General features: G+C 46.6%; 1 protein-coding gene and 1 pseudogene across 1 annotated transcript in view; one reads left to right on the top strand and one right to left on the bottom strand.

Moving 5' to 3' along the window:
* Positions 1-22351, top strand: part of Pnkd (PNKD metallo-beta-lactamase domain containing) — a 72735-nt gene that overhangs the window by 20698 nt on the left and 29686 nt on the right. The window lies entirely within an intron of this gene.
* LOC110291245 (glutathione S-transferase P 1 pseudogene) lies at positions 15431-16943 on the bottom strand (annotated as a pseudogene).

The raw sequence follows: 22351 nt of genomic DNA on the forward strand, positions 1-22351 counted from the left end.
TGGAGCTAGCTTACAGGTTCAGAGGGTCAGACAATTATCATCAAGGCGGCATCCAGGCAGGTGTGGTGCAGGAGGAGCTGAGAGTGCTATGTCTTCATCTGAAAGTCACTAGAAGACTGGCTTCCAGGCAGCTAGGATGAAGGTCTTAAAGCCCATGCCCACAGTGACACACTTCCTCCAACAATGCCACACCTACTCTAACAAGGCCAAACCTCCAAATAGTGCCACTCCCTGGGCCAAGTATATTCAAACCACCACCGTGGTGTTTTGATTTGGTTTTGTTTTTGTTTTAAGGGTCTCACCATGTAACTCTAGTTGACTTGGGATTTAGTATGGAGACTAGGCTACCCTGGAACTCAGAGAGACCTGCCTACCTCTGCTTCTTGAGTGTTGGGATTAAAGGTGTGCATAACCATACTAAGTTTGATAAAGTTTTTATGTCGGTAGAAAAGAAATTGTTAGATGAGGCACTTTTCAAATGGACAGTTGGAAAAACTAAGTAGGAAGTTATAGCAAAATGGATCATCTCAGCTATAGCTATGGGCCTCAGAGGCTGTCTGATGATACTCAGCCTTTGGGTTGGTAGAAGGGTTTCATCTATTAGTCACTGAATGGTAGGTCAGACACAGAGGTAGGCAAGGAATGGCTATTTAGGGCTGAAGACAACCCAAGATAAATTGTAATGAGGCTCTGGACCAGCAAACATTCCACCCTCTACACAGTCACTGGAATTCTAGTCTCGTAATCAGCCTGTTAAAATGCTCTGGTGAGCATGCGGTTTCTTTCTAGGAATGTCTATTCAGAAGTAGAAGCCAAAGGATCAGGATTATTCTCAGCTACACGGCAGGTCTAAGGCTAGCCTGAGCTAGAGTGGGACCCCCCACCTCAAAACAAAATAATGATTTTTGTGGGCCCAGCACCATATATTTGGTCCCTGTTTGACCTCATCATGTGGTACATCTCTGCACTTTGAAACAGAATGGTCTCAGTTCCACATGGTGGTGTACATTTTGACGTTGCTAAACTGGGAACTTAGCTCCTGTTGTCCTACCCCTTATTACTTATAAAAAAAAAAATGCATCAGCAGAACCCAGGCTGGGTGACAAACATCCGGATCCCTGCACTCAGAAAGCTGAGGCTGAGGCACAAGGATCTGAGGTCAGTCCATGCCTCCAGGTGAGAATCAATCTCAAGGAAGTTGGCAGGGTGGCTCTGTGGGTAAAGGCGCTTGTCACCGATCCTCACTACCTGAGATCAATGCCTGAACCCTTGTATCTGAAGGGGAGAATAGACTCTGGAAGTTGACTTATGACAACACACACACACTCATTAAATTAATGAGATTTGAAAGGGTTTGGGTTTTTTGTTTTGTTTTATTTTGTTTTGTTTTTAAGTTCAGTGAGCCAGGTATGGTGGTGTATGCCTTTTTTTTTTTTCAGATTTATTTATTTATTATATGTAACTACACTATGGCTGTCTTCAAACACTCCAGGGTGTCAGATCTCGTTATGGATGGATGGTTGTGAGCCACCATGTGGTTGCTGGGATTTGAACTGAGGACCTTCGGAAGAGCAGTCAGTGCTCTTAATCGCTGAGCCATCTCTCCTGCCCCGGTGTATGCCTTTAACTCCAGCAATCAGAAGGTAGAGTCAGGTGAATCTTTGTAAGTTTGAGGCCAGCCTGGTCTACATAGGAAGTAATGGGCCAGCCAGGACTACATGGTGAGACCCCATCTTAAAAAAAAAAAAAAAAAAGGCAGTAGCAGTTCCTTTTTCTTTGGAACAGCTGCCTGGGTTTGTGTGGTTCCAAAGTCCAGTTCCTGCTGAACACAAAGGCTGCTGGGTAGGAGTGCACCCTTGTTACCTGCCTAACTTATCTCTTGCTTATCTCATGCTAATAGCTGCAAACCAGTATCAGCTCTTTCCACTGCCTGTTAACACTCCTCCCTTTAAACTTTATCTGAATATACACCTACATGCCAGAAGATGGGGTCAGATCCTATCATAGGTGGTTGTGAGCCACCGTGGTTGCTGGGAATTGAACTCAGGACCTCTGAAAAAGCAGCCAATGCCCTTAACTCCTGAGTCATCTCTCCAGCCACTTTCCTCTTTAAATTTTTTGTTTGTTTGTTTCCTTTTTTTGTTTTAGTCTGAGACATGACCTCACTGTGTAATTCTGGTTGTCCTGGAACTCACTATGTAGACCAGGCTCTACCGCCTCTGCCTTCCAAGTACTGGAATTAAAGTCATACACTACCGTGAGGAACAACTTCCCCCTTTGTAAATTGTTTTAAATCACATTTCTTTATTCTGTGTGGGTTCGTGCAGGTGTGTGGGTAACTGCCTCCCACATGACGCCATCTCTGCCTAACAGGATTCACAGTCCTCCATCCTCCCTAGTGCTTGGACATTGGGATTACAGGTGTGTGCTACCAGGGCAGGCTCACTTTGACCTTTTGAGTGGACAGGGATCACAATGAGATTTATTTGTTTTATGAAGTCCACTGTTGCTGTCTTCATGGTTGTGAGCCACCATGTGGTTGCTGGGAATTGAACTCAGGACCTCTGGAGGAACACACTAAGAAAGCACTGCTAGAAATGGAGTCAGGTGGAGCTGAGCACTCAGGAGCCGCTATGGGAGTTCCTACTCAAATCTTTATGTCTCCCGGCACACCCCACCCTTGCCAAGAGCAATAGTTAGGCAAGAGCTTGCCAGGTAGGCTAGGCTTGCCTAGCCAGCTAGTCCCAAGGGCTTGTCTGCACCTCCCCAAGACAGGGATTAAATTTGGACCCTCATGCTTGTATTTGGACCCTCATGCTCTTTACCAACTGTGCCATCTTCCTACCCTGGAGTAAACTTTAAAGACAGACACATCAGTGAAGTGCTTCCTGCACAAGCATGAAAGCCTGAGTTCAGATCAGCAGCAGCGCATAAAAGCCAAGTGGAATAGCACAGGCCTAGAGTCTCATGCTTGTTATGGAGATGTCAAGCCAAGAAATGTTCAAGAACTTCAAAAAGACACCAAGGAGCCCAGTTGGATGCAATCGCTTTAGGGTCTCTTTAATCAAGCTTTAGCTTGGGCCACAGGACACGCCCCACCCCCCAAGCCCAGTTTCATGCAAGCATTTATAGAGGCAAGAAGGGGGTATCTAGCCAGGTATTTATCTGACTGGGGTCCATTATGGCCTTTAACATAATTGGCTAGCGTTGGGAGTCAAACCATAAACTTAGCTTCTGCTTTTCTTCAGATTGGCGGTTGTTAGGAAGTGAAGTGTCAGGGGGTGCAGATTTGTTGGGGAATAACCTGGAAACTGGTGCTAGATATTGTCCTGTTAGATATTGTCCTGTTAGTTAACTTGAGTTCAACCTTGGGTCAGATTCTCTAAGATGGAGTCTGAACCCAAAAGATTTGGTCTCTCAGAGACAGGCCAAACACAATGAAACAGGTCCCAAAAAATGTGTGTGTGTGTGTGTGTGTGTGTGTAGAATAATAGAGGAAGACACTGGATATTGATCAGGTAAGTAGACCCTACCCCAACACACACAAGCATACACCACCACACACAATAAAATAAAATAAGTTGACTAATGTGCACACACTCAGACACACTACTCACATATGCAGTATGTATGTGTATTTATTTAGCAAGATATAATTGCAATGGAAATTACATAGGAGGACTGGGCTTGCTCCACTGACCTAACCCCAACCCTTCCGTGTACTCCTAGTTCGCACTGCCTATAGTTCTCCTTTTAGGAACCAGAGAAACCATGCTTCTATTGCCCAGTCTTGGTCTCCTTGTTGCTGCAGGGATAGAATCCTAGGTAAATTTTTCAGCCTGCAAGATTTGGCAGGCAGCACCTTTAATCCAATACTCAGGAGGCAGGGACAGGTGGATCTCTGAGTTCAAGGCCAGCTTGATCTACATAGAGAGTTCCAGGACAGCCAAGGCTACACATTGATAGACCCTGTCTAATATATGCACTAGCCTCCACCATGTAAGGAAACCAACTAGTAAGGCCTTAGCTGTGCCCTGCAGCAAGTCATCAAGCTTTGGTAAAAAGCCATTGATGGAGAGTTTGGGAGGTGACCCACATCTGTAATCCCAGCAAACAGAGGCAGAAAAGTCAAGGAGTTCAAGGTCATCCTATGCTACAGAGGCCGTTCAAATGAGGCCTGACTACGTAGCAGACTGTCTCAAAACAAAGGAACAAGACTCAAAAATAAAAATTCTATTTTGCATAATAATGCCTTCACTGTCTCAGAAAACATTTTGGGATATTTACCCTAAAAATAATATTCATTGTTTATCTGGAATTCAAACTTACTTGGGTGTCTGGCATTCCTCTGACAATCCCATAATCCTACTGGAACAGAAAGTCATGTCAGGAAGGGTGGAGAGTGAGAGATACCAGGCTGAAGTATATTTCCTGAATGGGAGGAAGCCAAAAAGCTGATGGGGGAGGAGAGGGTCCAGGGAGCCTGACAGGTGTAAGTAAGGAGTGGGAGGCCGGGTCTGCACGGTTGTGCGCTGCCCACTCCAGAATCCCTTCCATAGCTCTGTGACTGCCTAGGCAGCTTTCCTGGAGTTTCCCAGCCCTGTGAGGCTTTGCTGTGTATCAGCTGCCTCACTGAAGGTGCCCTCTTCAGAGGGCTTTCCCACTAGAGACAAAGCCCCATCCCTCTTCTCTGCCTGGCCCTGCCCCATCACCTATAGGAGCAGAAGTGCCCTGCAGCTCTTTGCTGGGACAGGAAGGTAAATTGTGAACTATACAAGAGGAGAGGGAAGATGGGAGTTGGGGGAGGACACTGGTCCTTCCTCCTATAAAGGAGCCTTGTGGTTTTTTTGTTTGTTTGTTTGTTTTTAGATTTATTTATTTATTATATGTAAGTACACTGTAGCTGTCCTCAGATACTCCAGAAGAGGGCATCAAATTTTGTTACAGATGGTTGTGAGCCACCATGTGGTTACTGGGATTTGAACTCGGGACCTTCAGAAGAGCAATCGGCGCTCTTAACCACTGAGCCATCTCACCAGCCCCAGGAGGTGTTTTATTCACGAAAAATACATTTAATCCTGGCAGAGGCAGGCAGCTCTCTGAGTCTGAGGTCAGCATGGTCTGAAGAGCAAGTTCCAAGCAGCTGAGTTACACAGAGAAACCTTGTGGTAGTAGGAGAGGGGTGGAGAAAGAAAGGGGGGGGGGGAGAAGGAAGGAAAGGAAAAAGACAAATGTTTATTGAGCGATTATTATGTTTCAGGCAGTGTTATAGGGTTTGGATATCAGGGACAATTTAAGTGAAAATGTGCATCCTAGCAAGAAAACAACAGGCATTTGATGTCAAAACCAATTGATAGAGGTCGCTCCATCTTGAACAGAAAAGAGGAAAAAATCCTATTGATAAAATATTGGACTTTGTTGGGTGTTGTGGTGGATGCCTTTAATCCTTATCCTCCTCGGGAAGCAGATACAGGTGGATTTCCATCAGTTCAAGGCCAGCCTAGTCTTCCTAACAGATCCCAGCCAGCCAAGGCTACATGGTGAGGTCTTGTCTCAAAAATAATAATAATCAGGGGCTGTAGAGATGACTCAGTGGTTAAGAACACTGACTGCTCTCCCAGAGGTCCTGAGTTCAATTCTCAGCAAGCATATGGTGGCTCACAACCATCCACAATGAGATCTGATGCCCTCTTCTGGTGTTTGAAGACACCTACAGTGTACTCATACGAATAAGGTAAATAATTCAAAAAAAAAAATTTTTTTTTTAAATAAAAAGACATTAGTGCCATGGACCGGGCTCAGTCAGCCTCTCTCAACCCGTGGGGAATCAAGGTTCCAGACAGGTGGGCATGGCGTGCTGAATCTGAATGTAATTTTTCACAAAGCAAACAGCAGTCTTATATAATACAGAAAACAAAGGAGTAGGGTGTCACACCAGGCAAGGTACATTAAAGTATCTGACACAAGACAGAGGAATGGCTTCAAAGGACTGACAGGACCCAGGTAATGTTTACAGTAAAGATAAAACAGCCCTGCCTAGCTAGAGTCAACTAATGAGAAGTAAGGATTTCACACCCTAGTCACAATTTGTCCTTCTCCTTTGAGCCTTGTGAAAGCTAGCACCAGGGGGTTCTGCTCTAGCAGACCTTATGAATAATGCAAAGCCACAACCTCCCTTTTTCCTTAGGCCTTGGTAAATACTTGCATATAAGAGTAACTTGGCAGTTCTTTTAAGTATCTGTAAGGAATCTCCATTTGTCAGAAGAATTCACCAACTTTCTTCTAATATGCAAGGTAGTCTGCTATACCTGTCTGTAATGAAGATTCTAAGTATACTTTGCTAAGCTTGCCCTGAGATTTCTAACTCTTTATCCAGTAAAATACTGTAAGAAAGTACGCGAGACCTTCCAGAATATCGCAGGGACAAATCTGGGGCATTCTAGCTATGGGAATGACAAGGTTACAGGAGGCTAAGTTTCCTTGAAACTCTTTGCCTCATGATTGCTTCCAGGCTTTTAAACCTATCTGTGACACGAGTCACTACTGGAGTGGATGTAGCACATTAGGAATAGTCCTGTGGTGCTGTGTAAACAGACCCAACTAGAAATGGAAGTGAGCTTGGAATAAGGACGCTGGACCCTGTCTGGCATCCACCAAGGCACGGCCAGGGCCAGGGTCCCCTGTCCAGCTTCTCCGACCATTGGAATCATTCGAGGTGCTTGTGAAAAAAAATGCAAATGCCCTGGGGGAATGTTTCCCTCCAGACCTGAGGGCCAGCTGTAAGCTCAGGCCCCAGGGGAGCCAATGGCCAACTCCAAGTTATAATCACTGGTGGCTGTGGGACCTTGGGGCTGGTCCTTAACTACTCTGTGCCTTGCTGGCTGTGTCTGTACAAAGAGAGGTAATAATAGAATGTGTTTGTAAGGTTTAAAAATAGTAGTTGTCAAGTGCTTGGGGCAAAGTTGAAAAGTCCCTTGTTAAAGGTCTGGAGGGAGCCCGCCCAGTGATTCACTGAACTTGATGATCTCAGGACCCATTGGGATGAATTTGCCTAGGCCAGGATTCTCAGCAGGGTCCGGATCACGCTGAATCCTTATTCCCTGCCCAGTGCCACCTGTATCTTGGTCTCTTGAGCCATCAGGCCTGTTTGTAGTGTTCAGGATTGGGTTTGCCCACCCAGCCCCTGCTCCTATGCTATGGATGACTTCCTCCATCTTTTGTTTCTCCCTACCTCAGTCTCCCAATCAGGAAGCTCCCTTTAACATTCTTCTTACATATCTAAGAAATCCACTCTCTGAGAATCGTCAACACTTACTGGCTTCTCACTCTGACCTTACCACAGGCCCTGCCTTCCCAGGCCTGCACTGTGTTCCAAGTGTTTACCAGATTCCTACCTCTGGATCCCAGCTTTCCAGCTCTACCTCTGAAAATGCTATGACCACATCAGGCTCAACGATGTATTGATCTTAGCACGTTTCCCCCTGTGTAGGGACTGAAGCCGGCGATTAAAACCAGGGTCCCACATATGTCAGGCAAGTGTTCTATGTTCAGATACCATGACCTCACTGCCTCTTCCTCGTCCCACAAAAAGTAATTTGATCTGAAATTAGAAAAAAAAATGGAACAAAATTTGGTTTTACACTAAGTACACTTCAAGTCTCAGTAGTAAGTAGCTACCATACAGAACAGCTCTGGGGGGCAAGGTGTAGATCATAGTTCACCCTTTACCTCACTATAAGGTGCCTAGCCTAGCCTGAACCAGTCATTTTTAGTTTTTGAGACCAGCTCACATGTAGCCCAGGCTGGCCTAAGCTAGCCTTGAATTCTTCATCCTCTTCCTTGCACCTGCTAAGTGCTAGAATGACAAGCATGAGCCCCCTAGATCCATTAGTTTGCTTTCTTATCACAAGCACCGCCCATCCCATTGACATCTCACTAAGAGAAAGACACAGATCTAGACATGACCACTAGAGGGCATGATCTGGCTACCAATGCTTGACAAGAAGGTAGGTGCCAACGATTTTGCAGACACAGATGGAAGAACATTCACTCAGTGCTTTCAATGCTATGTTCAAAATCAATTAGAGGATCCCAGCCAGAACTAACAAATATAATAAAACAGACTAATTAAAGTAGGAAATATTGCTCAATGCACTTCCATTTCCTCTTTACTTATTGTATATGTCTAGTGTGTAGAGCTAAGTCTAAAATGTAATTCCCCGCTTCAATCCACGCTTTCTCAGAGAATCAGACTGAGGGGAGATTTATGTTAAAAAGCCACAAGGGGGGCTGGTGAGATGGCTCAGTGGGTAAGAGCACCCCACCCGACTGCTCTTCCGAAGGTCCAGAGTTCAAATCCCAGCAACCACATGGTGGCTCACAACCATCTGTAAAGAGATCTGACGCCCTCTTCTGGTGTGTCTGAAGACAGCTACAGTGTACTTACATGTAATAAATAAATAAATCTTTAAAAAAAAAAAAGCTACAAGGGGCCACCAACGAGCAGGTAAAGAGCTTGCTGCCAAACCTCAACCAAAGTTGGATCCCTGGGAACCACATGGTAGGTAAAGGAAAGAAAGGACTCCCGCAGGCACATGGTCACCTCTCTCTCCCTGTCTCTCTGTCTCTCTCCTCTCTCTCTGCCTCTCTCCCTCTCTGTTTCTCTTTGCCTCTCTCTGTCTCTGTCTCTGTCTCTCTCTCTCACACACACACACACACTGTGTATTTGATCTTTTTTTTTTTTTTTTTTTTTTGGTTTTTCGAGACAGGGTTTCTCTGTGTAGCCCTGGCTGTCCTGGAACTCACTTTGTAGACCAGGATGGCCTCGAACTCAGAAATCCGCCTGCCTCTGCCTCCCAAGTGCTGGGATCAAAGGCGTGCGCCACCATGCTCGGCTGTGTTTTGATCATTTTAACCCCTCCCATATTCACCCCCACTTCCCTAACCCAAACAACTTTGTTTTCTTCAAAAAACAAAACAAACAAAAATCCTGTCAAGTGCAATCTGTGCTGCTCACATTCTCTTGATGCTTGCACAGGGTTCCACTGCAGTGTGCTCAGTCCTCCAGGAACTACGTTCTTTTTTCTTTTCTTTTCTTTTCTTTTCTTTTCTTTTCTTTTCTTTTCTTTTCTTTTCTTTTCTTTTTTGGTTTTTTGAGACAGGGTTTCTCTGTATAGCCCTGGATGTCCTGTAGACCAGGCTGTCCTCGAACTCAGAAATCTGTCTGCCTCTGCCTCCAGAGTGCTTCAGGTGCTACCTTCTTAAGGAACACGGACTCCCTCCCTCAGCTGCTCCCAGGTGCCAGTAGCTCCCCTCCAGGCGGGATTAGTCTGCCTCAAACTAATTAATGTTTTAATTAAAGCTCCTGGGTGGAGTGGAGGGAGAATAGCCTGTAAAGTGTAGAAAATGTATGTTATTGAGATCCATGGCCAAAATGTTTGAGAATCCCCTGACCTGTCACCTGTAGATGAGGCATTGAAGGTAGGTGGTGTGTTTGTAAAAGTCTGCTCGTTTTTTCCTGCTTTTCTGGTTGTTTGTTTAAAACACCACAGCCAAAAGCAACTCAGGGAGGAAAGGGAAGTCAGGGCAGGAACCTGGCTAGGAACTGGAGCAGAGACCAGCGAAGAATGCTGCTTACTGGCTAGCTCTCAAAGACCACAGCTCAGAAAAGTCAGCTACCTCATTTATACAGCCCACACTCACCTGCCTAGGGGTGGTGCTGCCCACTGTGGGCTGGGCCCTCCTGCATCAGGTAACAATCAAGAAATGTTCCTCAGAAATGCCTATAGGATGGGCATCTGACTGAGGCAATTTCTCAATGGCAATTCCTTCTCCCTGGGTGTGTCAAGTTGACAATCAAGATTAGCTTCAGTTTGTTTTGTGTTTGTGTTATTTCAAGATAAAGTCTCACTTAACTGCCCAGAGTGGCCTTGAACTCATCTATAGACCACATAGGCCTTGAACTTGTAATCTTTCTTCTTCAGCTTCCTCAGAAGAATCAGGCAGAATCAACAAACTAGCAGGACTTAATGATGCACAACACAGGAATCTAGGGCAGGGGGATTCCTGGAAGTTGGAAACTGACCTGAGCTTCCAGTGAGCTCCTGTCTTCAAAATAAATTCTCCACTGGGTATGGTAGCACATCTTTAATCTACATTCGGGAGTCAGAGTCAATTGAACCTCTATAAGTTGGAAGTTGGCTTGATCTACAGGTTGCGTTCTAGGTCAGCCAGGGCTACTTGTAGTGAGTTCTGTCTATCTATCTATCTATCTATCTATCTATCTATCTATCTATCTATCTATCTACCTGTCTATCTATCTATCTATCTATCTATCTATCTATCTATTGTGCATTGGTGTTTTGCCTGCATTTCTGTCTGGGTGAGGATGTCAGATTCCCTGGGACTGGAGTTGCAGACAGGTATGAGCTGCCATGTGGGTGCTGGGAACTGAACCTACGTCATCTGGAAGAGCAGTGCCCTTAACTGCTGAGCCATCTCTCCAACCCGAGAGCCCTGTTTTTAGGGAGAAAAAAAAATCCCCATAATAAAAAGTTACTTTAGTGGGGCGGTGGTGGTGTATCCCTTTAATCCTAGCACTCAGGAGGCAAATCTCCGTGGGTCTGAGACCAGCCTTGTCTATAGAACTAGTTCTAGGACAGCCAGGGCTACATACAAAGAAACCCTGTCAGGAAAAACCAAAAAAGGCTGGGTGGTGCTGACAAACACCTTTAGTGCAAACACTCTGGAGGCAGAAACAGATGGATCTCTGAGTTCAAGGCGAACCTGGGCTACAGAGTGATTCCTAGGTCAGCCAGAGCTACACAGAGAAACCCTGTCTCAAAACAAACCAAACACAACAAAGCTAATTTTAAAAGAAACTGAAGAAAAATGAACATAAGTAAAGTGAGGCACCTCATCTAGAGAGGCTTCTCAGAGGAAGCCTCTATGAGACTGAAGGAGAGAGAGAGAGAGAGAGAGAGAGAGAGAGAGAGAGAGAGAGAGAGAGAGAAGAGAGTTCAGAGCACACAGTCCCCATCCTTGAGGGTAATAGTGAGGGAACAGGATGTGGGGAGGTGATGGAGATAACCCCCGAAGCTGGACAACCTCTGAGTGTTCCAGAAACTTCAAAGAGAGAGGGTCAGGCCCTGGACATGAGGAGACTGGGCAGGTGGCCAGGGTCAGGTCTACGGACCTCATGGGTCTCCTTAGGGAGAGGTCCTTCATGTGTGATATAAACATAGGCCCACCTCAGGAAAAAGCCACTCCAAGCTGTGAGTGTGGGTTAGGAGGCTAGAGCCTGAGAGTAAGAATCCAGTTAAGTCAGTCACAGGCCACAGGGCAGCAGGAGCCAGCCCAGCCCCTGTTCTGAAGACTCAAAGCGTGCCCATTACCACTACAAGCCATATGTGCAGCCCACCCCCACCCCAGCTACATTGTAATTTTTATTTAGGGGTTGTGTTGTTTTGTTTGATGTGTGTATTCATTTATTTAGGTTTTTTTAAATTTTATGTGTATGATGTTTTTGCCTGCACATATGTGTGTGTACCACGTGTGTGCCAGGTACTCAGAGAAGCCAAAAGAAGGCATTGTATCCCCTGGAACTGGGGTAATTGTGAACTACCATGTGGGTGGTAGGAACCATACCTGAGTTCTCTTCAAGAATATCAAATACAGCCTGGCATGGTGGCACATGCCTTTAATCCCAGCACTTGGGAGGCAGAGGCAGGTAGATTTCTGAGTTCGAGGCCAGCCTGGTCTACAAAGTGAGTTCCAGGACAGCCAGAGCTATACAGAGAAACCCTGTCTCAAAAAACCAAAAAAAAAAGGGCTGGTGAGATGGCTCAGTGGGTAAGAGCACCCGACTGCTCTTCCGAAGGTCCAGAGTTCAAATCCCAGCAACCACATGGTGGCTCACAACCATCCGTAACGAGATCTGGCGCCCTCTTCTGGAGTGTCTGAAGACAGCTGCAGTGTACTTACATATAATAAATAAATAAATCTTTAAAAAAAAAAAAAAAGAATATCAAGTACTTTTAACCCCTGAGCTATCTATCTCTTCAGCCCCTTGGTGCTCTTATTTTGAAACAGGGACTCATGTAATCCAAGCTGGCCTCAAACTTATTAAGTTGCTGAGGGTGATGACTCTTGAACCCAGTATGTTAGAGGGTCAGAGGCAAGGTGACTGATCAAGGTTAGGAAGCAGTGTTTCAGATGGTGTTGGAGAACTTGTGCAGGTTTGGCTCCCAGCTACCCATATGGTGGCTCAGCTGTCAGCATAGTGTGATTGCAAAGGCCAGATTTCAGGTCCAGTAAAACAAGAGCTGAGTTCAGACTCTACTTACCGGCTCTGTGATGGAGCAAGTCATTTAGCTCATCTGAGCTTCAGCCTGCCCATCTCTACAAAAGAGGATGCCATAGTTGTCCCTACAGTGTTGCCGTGGTGATGAATGACAAGTATCTCATGCAGGTCTTCTGTTTAGCAGAGTCTAAACTCTTGTTTTCCCTTTCCCACAACTGAACATTTATTACACTCCAACTGTCCAGCAGGTGTTAGGGGAGGGGGGAGGGGGAAAGGAAGGGGGGAGGGGGAAGTGTGTTGGGTACCAGGAAAGAAGCATGCTGCATTGCTCCTGCCTATGGGGAGGTAGGCTCCCTTTAAGTCCTGCATAACCTCAAGTTCAAAAGTAGCACTTTTCCAACAATTATTCACCTCTGACTCTGGCGTGGTACCTTCCCCAGAGGGAGATGAAGTGCTGACCAAACACTTGTGACCAGAAACACCTTCAAAAGGGAAGTCAAATTTACTATTTACTTTGCAGTGCTGGGGATCAGACTGTGCCTTTCTGTGCCCGACAAGTGTGCTGCTGCTGGCTGAGCAATATTCTTAGCTAGCTCAACTTGTTTTTAGCTGCAGTGGGACTGAAGGGAGGCACATCAGCTTCCCTAAGGTCTGAACTGCACACACTCCAGTCTATTAGGTTCCCCAGATTGGAAGCTGGAGCCTTAATTAGTTTTAATTCCTCCCGGGAGTATAACATATCCCATGGGTGGGTTGGGTAGGAGGCACCTGGGACCTGAGGACATTTACTTTAAAGGATTTCTTAGATGGATAAGGTGTTCACTCCTGGGGTCCCAGCACTTGGGTAGGGGAGGCAGGGCGATCAGGGGTTCAAGATTGTCTTCAGCTACATATAAGGGGTTTGCAGCTACATGAGAGCCAACCTCAAACAAAACAAAGATGATTTCTCCAGAAGCCGTGGGGCAGAGGACACAGGCCAGTGAGCAGCACGGGCTGGCTGAAGGAAGCATGTGGGGGCGCAGCACTGGAAAGCTGTCTTGAGACCATTTTGCTAAGCCAAGGGATGTGCCCTTGGTTGTATAGATTCTGGTTTCAGCCTGTGGACTCCCCGAAAGGCTTCCGTACTACTTGAGGTGGATGGGTACGAAGGAGCCAGCAGTGGGACAGATGTGACCTTCTGATCTGTGGTGACAGTGACAGCAATGAGGAATGGAATCGTAGCTCCCTGGTATTCTTTCCTCACATGTTTGAGTGCCTTCAGCACCAAAGGTTGGTTTCACAATAATGGTACAATGAGCTGGGTCTGATGCCTAGGGAAATGGCTCCTTGGGTAAGGCCTTGTCTTGCAGGCCTGAGGGTGTGAGTTCAGTCCCCCAGAACTTGTGTAAAAACTAGGTGCAGTGCTCCTGTGGGGAGATGGAAGGCTGAAGTTCTCAGGCTGGTGTAAGCAGCAGCAAACCACAAGAAAGACCTTGTCTCAAATAATGTAGCCAGTGAGGACCAACACCTCAAGTTGTTCTCTGACCATACCCACATTCATACAGACCAACACACGCACACTTCACTCACGTGCACACATATACACATACACAACATATATAGCTCCCAAACATACATATACACAGAACACATACACCCACAGATGAATATGCACACATAAGTACACACATACACACACATACTCACAAGTACACACACATACACACACATACACAAAAGTGCACACACAGCCGCGCAGTGGTGGTGCATGCCTTTAATCCCAGCACTTAGGAGGCAGAGGCAGGAGGATTTCTGAGTTGGAGGCCAGCCTGGACTATTCCAGGACAGCCATAGCTACACAGAGAAACCCTGTCTCGGAAAAAAAAAAAGTGCACACACAAGATTTTTAAAAATTGTCACTATGGGCTAGTGAGATGTCTCAGTGCTTAAGAGCACACACTGTGCTTGAAGAGGAAACAGGCTTAGGTCCCAGCACAGCAGCTCATAACTGTATGCATGTATGTATGTATGTATGTATGAACTCCTGTTCTACCAGATCTGACACCCTCTTCTGATGTATAAAGCCATCAGGCATATATACACAGTACACATGCACACATTAGTCAAACTCTTATACATATAAAAATGGAAAAAAAATTAAAAGAAAGAAAAACAAGCCGGGCGTGGTGGCACACGCCTTTAATCCCAGCACCCGGGAGGCAGAGGCAGGCGGATTTCTGAGTTCGAGGCCAGCCTGGTCTACAAAGTGAGTGCCAGGACAGCCAGGGCTACACAGAGAAACCCTGTCTCGAAAAAACAAAACAAAAAAAAAAAAAGAAAAACAACCAAACAAAGAGGAGCTCATGGCTCCAGCCGCATATATAGCAGAGGATGGCCTTGTTGGGCATCAGTGGGAGGAGATGCCCCAGTGTAGGGAAATGCCAGGGCAGTGAGGTGGGAGTGGGTGGGTGGGAGGGGCAGCACTCTCATAGAAGCAAGCAGCACTCTCATAGAAGCAGGGGGAGGGGAGGGGAGTTCCAGAGGGGAAATAGGGAAAGGAGATAACATTTGAAATGTATTTTTTAAAGAAGATTTATTTATTTATTATATGTAAGTACACTGTAGCTGTTTTCAGACAGATACCCTAGAAGAGGGCATCAGATCTCATTACGGATGGTTGCGAGCCACCATGTGGTTGCTGGGATTTGAACTCAGGACTTTTGGAAGAGCAGTCAGTTCTCTTAACCGCTGAGCCATCTCTGCAGCCAACATTTGAAATGTAAAAACATAAAATATTCAAGAAAAAAAGAAAGAAAGAAAAACACTATTTTCGTTGCCACCAGAGTAGGCACCAAGTAAGAAGTAGAGTGAAGAGGCAATGCAGCCTAGCGCCTGCCTTCCCCATAAGGACCTCCAGGTGTCCCCCACAACCTGCTGAGGACATGACAAGAGAAGTGCATGTAGCTAGGGGACATCACCTAGACCAGAGTCAGGATAGAGGAGGCCTCTTCTAGGAACTAGCCTGCTAGTCCATACATCATTTGACAGATTTGTATTCAGGCCTCTGTGTGCCAGGTACCGTCTCCAGCCTGGGGGTACAGCTGTAAATCAGCAGACCAGAATCCCTGCCCCTGAGGAGCCCAGTGTTGCTCAGTATCCGACACTGCTCTGAGTGCCTGTGTCTTTAGTGTCCTCACTACACACTCCTTGTCTGGTGAGGAAATGGGAGGGCTTGTCCACGACTGGGAGGTGGTGAGTTGGGAGTTTGTTGGGGAATAAGGCAGGAAAAGTTGCTTCATAGAGAAACAGAAACAGGTGCAGAGTAGCAAGGAACCTGTTTCTCCACAGTCAGTGCCAGTGGGGCCTCAGCTAGAAGAGGTTGGGGAGTCCTCCAGGGATGCAGGAGGGGTGGGTAGGGCATGCCAAGGGCGTAAGTCCACAGAGAATAAGTGCCCTGCAGCATCTTCCAGAGGAGATGGGCACATTTAGATTCACGGGTTAGGAAGATCTGGAGCTAGAGAGAGCCTCCTATGGAGGAGGGGAGGCTGTGGCGAGGGTCCCAATGAAAGAAGGTAAATCTATAAAAACAAAGCCAAAAGCAACGCGTGGGGAAGAGGAGAGCAATTCAGTCACTAGGAAGACTGAAAGATCTCCAGGAAAAGAAAACTAGCCCAGCACAGGGACACCAAGGTTTCAGGTCTCCTCTTCTCTCCTCTCCTCTTCTCTTCTCTTCTCTTCTCTTCTCTTCTCTTCTCTTCTCTTCTCTTCTCTTCTCTTCTCTTCTCTTCTCTTCTCTTCTTCTCTCCTCTCCTCTCCTCTCCTTTACCCTCCCCTCCCCTCCCCTCCCCTCCCCTCCTTTCTTCCTTCCTTTCCTTTCCCTTCTTTTCCTTCCTAATTTTATTTTATTTTATTTTCTTTCTTTCTTTCTTTCTTTCTTTCTTTCTTTCTTTCTTTCTTTCTTTCTTTCTTTCTTCTGTCTTACAAACTTTATTAGCGCTAGGAAAAAGGGGGCAAGAAGCTCTTGTCTCTTCAGTCCACTGCTGTTTGCCATTGCCGGGACAGTTCACATGTTCCAGGGAGGACAGAAAGGCCTTGATCTTGGGCTGGGCACTGAGGCAAGCCACATAGGCAGAGAGCAGGGGAAGTTGTCTAGGCACCCAAGGGCCAGGACGTGGTGGATCAGCAGCAGGTCCAGCAAGTTGTAATTGGCAAAGGCGATCTGGTCACCCACGATGAAAGCTTTGCCTCCCTGGTTCTGGGACAGCAGGATCTCAAAAGGCCTTAGATGCCCAGGCAGGGCCTTCACATAGTCATCCTTACCATTCTCATAGTGGGTGTAGATCAGGCTGCCATATTTGTGGCGAAGGTCCTCCACCCCATCATTCACCATATCCACCTGGGCTGCCTCCCTCTGGTCCTTCCCATAAAGCCCAAGAGAGCGGCCAAGGTGCCTCAAGATGGCATTAGATTGGTAAAGGGTGAGGTCTCCATCCTCAAACTTGGGGAACTGCCCATACAGACAAGTGGGCTTAAGCAAGCCTTGTATCCAGGTATCTATGGTAACCACCTCTGCCTTCCAGTTCTGGACCTGGTCAGCCAGCAACATGTGCATGCCCTCACATCGCCCTCGCCTTGGGAAGTAGACAATGGTGTACAGTGGCATGGCTGCTTTGTAGATGGAAGTGCGGATTCAGTGCTGAGTAGACGGAGAGATGTCTTGGGAGTAGATGCAAACCTTCCATTTCTTTTGAAGTCTTCTTTTTGTCTTGCTTTGTTTTCGTTTTTTGTTTTGTTTTGTTTTTTTTGACACAGTGTTTCTCTGCAGCCTTGGTTGTCCTGGAACTCACCCTATAGTCCAGGCTGGCCTCAAGCTCACAGAGATCTGCCTGCCTCTTCCTCCAGAATGTTGGGACTAAAGGAGTGAGCTACCACCACCTGGCAAGTCAGAACCCCTTGCAGGTAAACTCTCTTCTCATGTCATCTACAGATGAGGAGACTGTGTCCAGGGGTGGGGCATACTTACCTGAGATCACACAGTTAGGAATGGCAGAGCTAAGACTTGGAGCCAAGACTCTAAAATGTATGGCCTTATAAATCCCACTCATGGGACAAACAGGGGGATGCATGTGGTGGTTTGAATGAGAGCAAGACCTCATAGGCTCATATATATGAATGTTTGGTTACCATTGATAGAAGTGTTTGGGAAGGATTAGGAGGTGTGGCCATGTTGGAGGAGGTGTGTTGCTGGGGGCAGGCTTTGAGATTTCAAAAGCCCAGTCCTTTCCAGTCTCTTCTTTGCCTCCTATTTGCTGATAAGGATGTAAACTCTCAGCCACTGCCTCAGCACCATACCTGCCTGCCTGCTGCCATGTTCCCCATCTGACGGTCACAGACTGAGCTCCTCGAGCTGTAAGTCCCAATGAGCTCTTTCTTCTATAAGTTGTCTTAGACACGGTGCCTCTTCATGGCAATAGAAAAGAAAGACATTCTTTTTTTTTTTTTTTTAAAGATTTATTTATTTATTATATGTAAGTACACTGTAGCTGTCTTCAGACACTCCAGAAGAGGGCGCCGGATCTCGTTACGGATGGTTGTGAGCCACCATGTGGTTGCTGGGATTTGAACTCTGGACCTTCGGAAGAGCAGTCAGGTGCTCTTACCCACTGAGCCATCTCACCAGCCCAAGAAAGACATTCTTAAGATGGGAACAGTATTAGCTAACTTCCTCACAGCTGTGACAAACTATCTGACAACAGTAACGTGAGGAAGATTTATCTGGGCTCTCATCTGAGGGTACACAGTCCATCATGACAGAAGGGAAGGTAACAAGAGTCCAGGGTCACACTGTGCGCATAAACAGTGAGTGGGAAGCAGAAAGGCATGAATACTGATTCTTAGTTCTCGTTCTCCCTCTCCCTCTCCCTCTCCCTCTCCCTCTCCCTCTCCCTCTCCCTCTCCCTCTCCCTCTCCCTCTCCCTCTCCCTCTCCCTCTCCCTCTCCCTCTCCCTCTCCCTCTCCCTCTCCCTCTCCCTCTCCCTTCCTCCCTGAAACAGGATCTCACTATGTAAATTTGGCTGCATGGAACTTCCTGGGTAGACCCATGCTGGCCTCAAACTCACAAAGATTCACCTGTCTTCATATCTGCAGTGCTGGGATTAAAGGTGTATACTTGTAGTAAAAAATATTAAAATCCTGGTGCAGGGCTTCTTCCCTGCCTTTGGTTATTGAGATTCCAGATTTAACACACACACACACACACACACAGCCTTTATATTATTAATGTGCTTTAAGCAGCACAGATGCTGGGCAGCAGTCTACCTTCCATCCTATTAGGATCTACTTTCCTAATGATAACCCGAATTGTTACTATATTTCATCTTGGCTGCACTTAGCTCCAACTGGGCAGCCTTGAGGGCCATATTTTTTTGTTTGTTTGTTTTTAAATAATTTTTAATTTATCTTATATATGTAAGTACACTGTCCCTCTCTTCAGACACACCAGAAGAGGGCATCTGATCCCATTATAGATGGTTATGAGCTACCATGTGGTTGCTGGGAATTAAACTCAGGACCTCTGGAAGAGCAGTCAGTGGTTTTTTGAGACAGGGTTTCTCTGTATAGCCCTGGCTGTCCTGGAACTCACTTTGTAGACCAGGCTGGCCTCGAACTCAGAAATCCGCCTGCCTCTGCCTCCCCAGTGCTGGGATTAAAGGCATGCGCCACCACGCCCCGCGCAGTCAGTGCTCTTAACCTCTGAGCCATCTCTCCAGCTCCTGAGGGCCATGTTTTTATGACTCAGCTAGCCCATGGTGATCTCCTTTCTCCTCTCCTGCATGTTCTTCTTCTATTCCATAGCAGCTTCTTTCTCTTTTCTTCTCACCTTGAAACCTCAACCTCACCTATGTCTCTTCTGCCCAACTATTGACTGCTGGCATCTTTATTAACCAATCACAATGAACTGGGGCAGGGCCACTCAGTATCTTATGTGTGGACTCTCTTGTCCTTGGGGTAGCCAGTCTTGGGGGCCCCAGCATTAGAATACAAGCAGCATTAGGCCAACCTGCTACATGTACTACTGCCCTATCTGGTCCTTTTCTTTCTGCCTTGAACTCTAGTCTATGGAATGACACTTCCCTCTTCTCTTAACCCCGTATAGAAACTCCCTCACAAACCTGCCCAGAGCTTCATCTCCTAATTAATTTTAGGTCCTGTTAAGTTGAAAGCCAATATCAAGCATCACAAGGGCAGCAAAGAAGCAAATGTGGTGAGAGTGAGATGTGAGACTGGTGAGGTCAGCTTTGGACACATAATGTGGGAAAGCCCCCGGAAGCAGCTTCGTGGAGGTGACCAGCAAGAGGGTGGGCACTGAGACTGGCCACTCATGAGGGAGCTTATAGACACATCTCTTTGGAGCAGTGAACATACAGACAGCACCTGAAATCTGGAGACACAAGGATTAGACAGACATAGGTCAGCCAGGCATGGCAGCTTACACCTCTACTCCCATCCCAACCTAGGAGGCAGAAGCACTTGGCCAGACGCATGAGAGGAGAGCCTCAGCAGACTGACAGGGTGTTACAAGAAGGGGACAGTGGCATGCTCTCCTGTCACAGTTGCTGCCTTGGAGTTCGGGGACAAGGACTGAGCAGGGACAAATGGGCTTGACCTTCAAGGGACACAGCCTGCTGGGATGGAGAGGCTAGAGCATGCCCAGATGAGGAACTGAGAACGAATGGAAAGACTTCTGTCTTCATAAAGTGATTATGATACTTCATACTGTGGAAGGTCACAGAAGACTTAAAAGGAATAAGAAACAAAGTAAGTGACACCCAGTGGCCTATGAACCAAGTTTCTGTCTGACTTTTCTATAGCTCTGATAAATACCCTGACAAAAAGCAAGCTAGGGGAGGAAGGATTCCGTTCGCTTTAGCTCAGGTTACAGGTTTGCAGGTTATAGTCTGTTGTCCTGGGAAAGTCGAGGCAGGAATTAATCTTGGTGACCCTGTCTCAAAGGAAGTAGGAAGTGATCCTGAGGATTATGCTCAGACCTGAACACGCGCACACGTGCACCCACACACACACACACACACACCAAAAGACAGGGAGGAAAACTTGGATAGAGACTCCAAGTTGGCTACTTCAAGGCTAGGTTGGTTGGTTGTGACGAACAGTCTGTGTAGCCCAGGCTGGACTGTAAATTATGGTCCACTTCTGCCTCACCTTCCCAAATGCTACGACAGCGGGCATGAGCCACCATGCCCCCTCTCCCGTGAGGTCTTCAGAGATGCAGGTTGTCTTCATTTATGCTCTGCCATCCGCAGTGTTCTGAAACATCCCATTATTGGTGGTGGCGGTGGTGGTGTAAATGAGTGTGAATCTGAATATGCATGTGTAGGGCAGAAGGCAACCTGTGGGAGTCAGTTCTTCTCCATGGGATCCTGGGATTGGATTTAGATTGTCAGGCTGGCCCTGCAAGTGCTTTTAGCAATTGAGCCACCTTGGCCACCCTGGAATATTCTTTTAAACTGCTTCATGATAGTACCAAAATGGCTGCTGGGGTCCCAGATGCACAAACAAATGACAACACCCTAGAGCAGTAAAAGCAGCTTCCTTACAGAAAGAAAGGTGACATTTGAGAAAGCGAAGCTGAGATAAGTGGTGAGCACAAGCCATCCCAGCAGTCAGGAAGGGGAGGCAAGAAGATCAGGAGTTCAGGGTCAGTCTCAAGTGTAAATCAAATTCAAGAGGTCAACCTGAAAGACATGAGAGCTGACAACAACAGAAAGCTGCCAGTAGCAGTGGGCCTGTCATCTCAGTGACAGAAGGCCTTCCTGGGCTGCAGAGGACCCGGGTTGGACTGGAACACTGAACACTGCAGATGCACTAGATCCTTTTTAAGGACAATGGAAACTTTTCAAGAAAGTCCCAGTCTATCTCTCCTGTCCTCTTACAAGATATGTGACCTGCAGTCACTGACTTGATCTCTTGGTATTTGATTGATGGGGTGCTGTGAGAGCCAAGGGTTCTTCTATTTAAAGGACTAAGAACAGTGCCTGGCACATGTTTGCTATATAAATATTTGCTATTATTATCTCATGGCAGGAACTGCATTGCATTCCTGGGTCTAACCAAGACCCACCCACCAGGGCTGGAGAGGAGCTAAAGGCTAAGCTGTTGAAAGGAGAATGGGCAAGATAGAAATTAAGGGGGAAAACTAGGGAGTGGTTAGAGAATGGCCATGAGTTGGCCAACGGAATCTGCCAAGTCCACGGCCTAAAAAGGAGGTAAAAAAGGCTCATAAATTTCAGCACGTGAACACAGTTCTATTTGTATAAGTTTCATATTTCTAAACTCTGTTTGGGAATAATCTCTGGTTTTCAGAATTTGTTTTATTTTTAAGACAGGGTTTCTCTGTGTAGCCCTGGCTGTCCTGGACTTGCTTTGTAGACCAGGCTGGCCTAGAACTCACAGAGATCTGCTTGCCTCTGTCTCCCAAGCACTGGGATTAAAGGCATGCACCACCCTAGCCAGCAGCAGAGTATTTTTGAAAAAGTACAGGAGAGCCTGTACTTATTACGGGGTTTTCTAAAATGTCCACATTTTTCTTAACTATAATATTAGTATGAAGGCCAGGAAATTAACACTGACCCAAGTCTAACAATTCATGCCGGGCATGGTGGCGCACGCCTTTAATCCCAGCACTCGGGAGGCAGAGGCAGGCAGATTTCTGAGTTCGAGGCCAGCCTGGTCTACAGAGTGAGTTCCAGGACAGCCAGGGCTACACAGAGAAACCCTGTCTCGGAAAAACCCAAAAAAAAAAATTCATATAGAGCCTGGTCCCAGGTAGATTTAGGTCCCTTTCCACATCTTTGGAGAAGAAATACTTTTTCTTTTGCTTGTTTCTGGGGACAGAGTCGAGGGTCTTCCTCATATTAAGCGTTTGCTCTTGCCACTCAACTATGCCCCTAGCTGTCAGGAATGAATGTTTTCTTCCTTTCTTTCTTTTTCTTTTTGTGTATGTGTGTGGTGTGACAGTATGTTCCCGTGCCTGCACAGGTTTAAACAGTGGTA

This window comes from Mus caroli, unplaced genomic scaffold, assembly GCF_978045245.1.
Source record: "Mus caroli unplaced genomic scaffold, Mus_caroli_1 scaffold_1, whole genome shotgun sequence".
In the NCBI taxonomy this organism is placed as follows: Eukaryota; Metazoa; Chordata; class Mammalia; order Rodentia; family Muridae; genus Mus; species Mus caroli.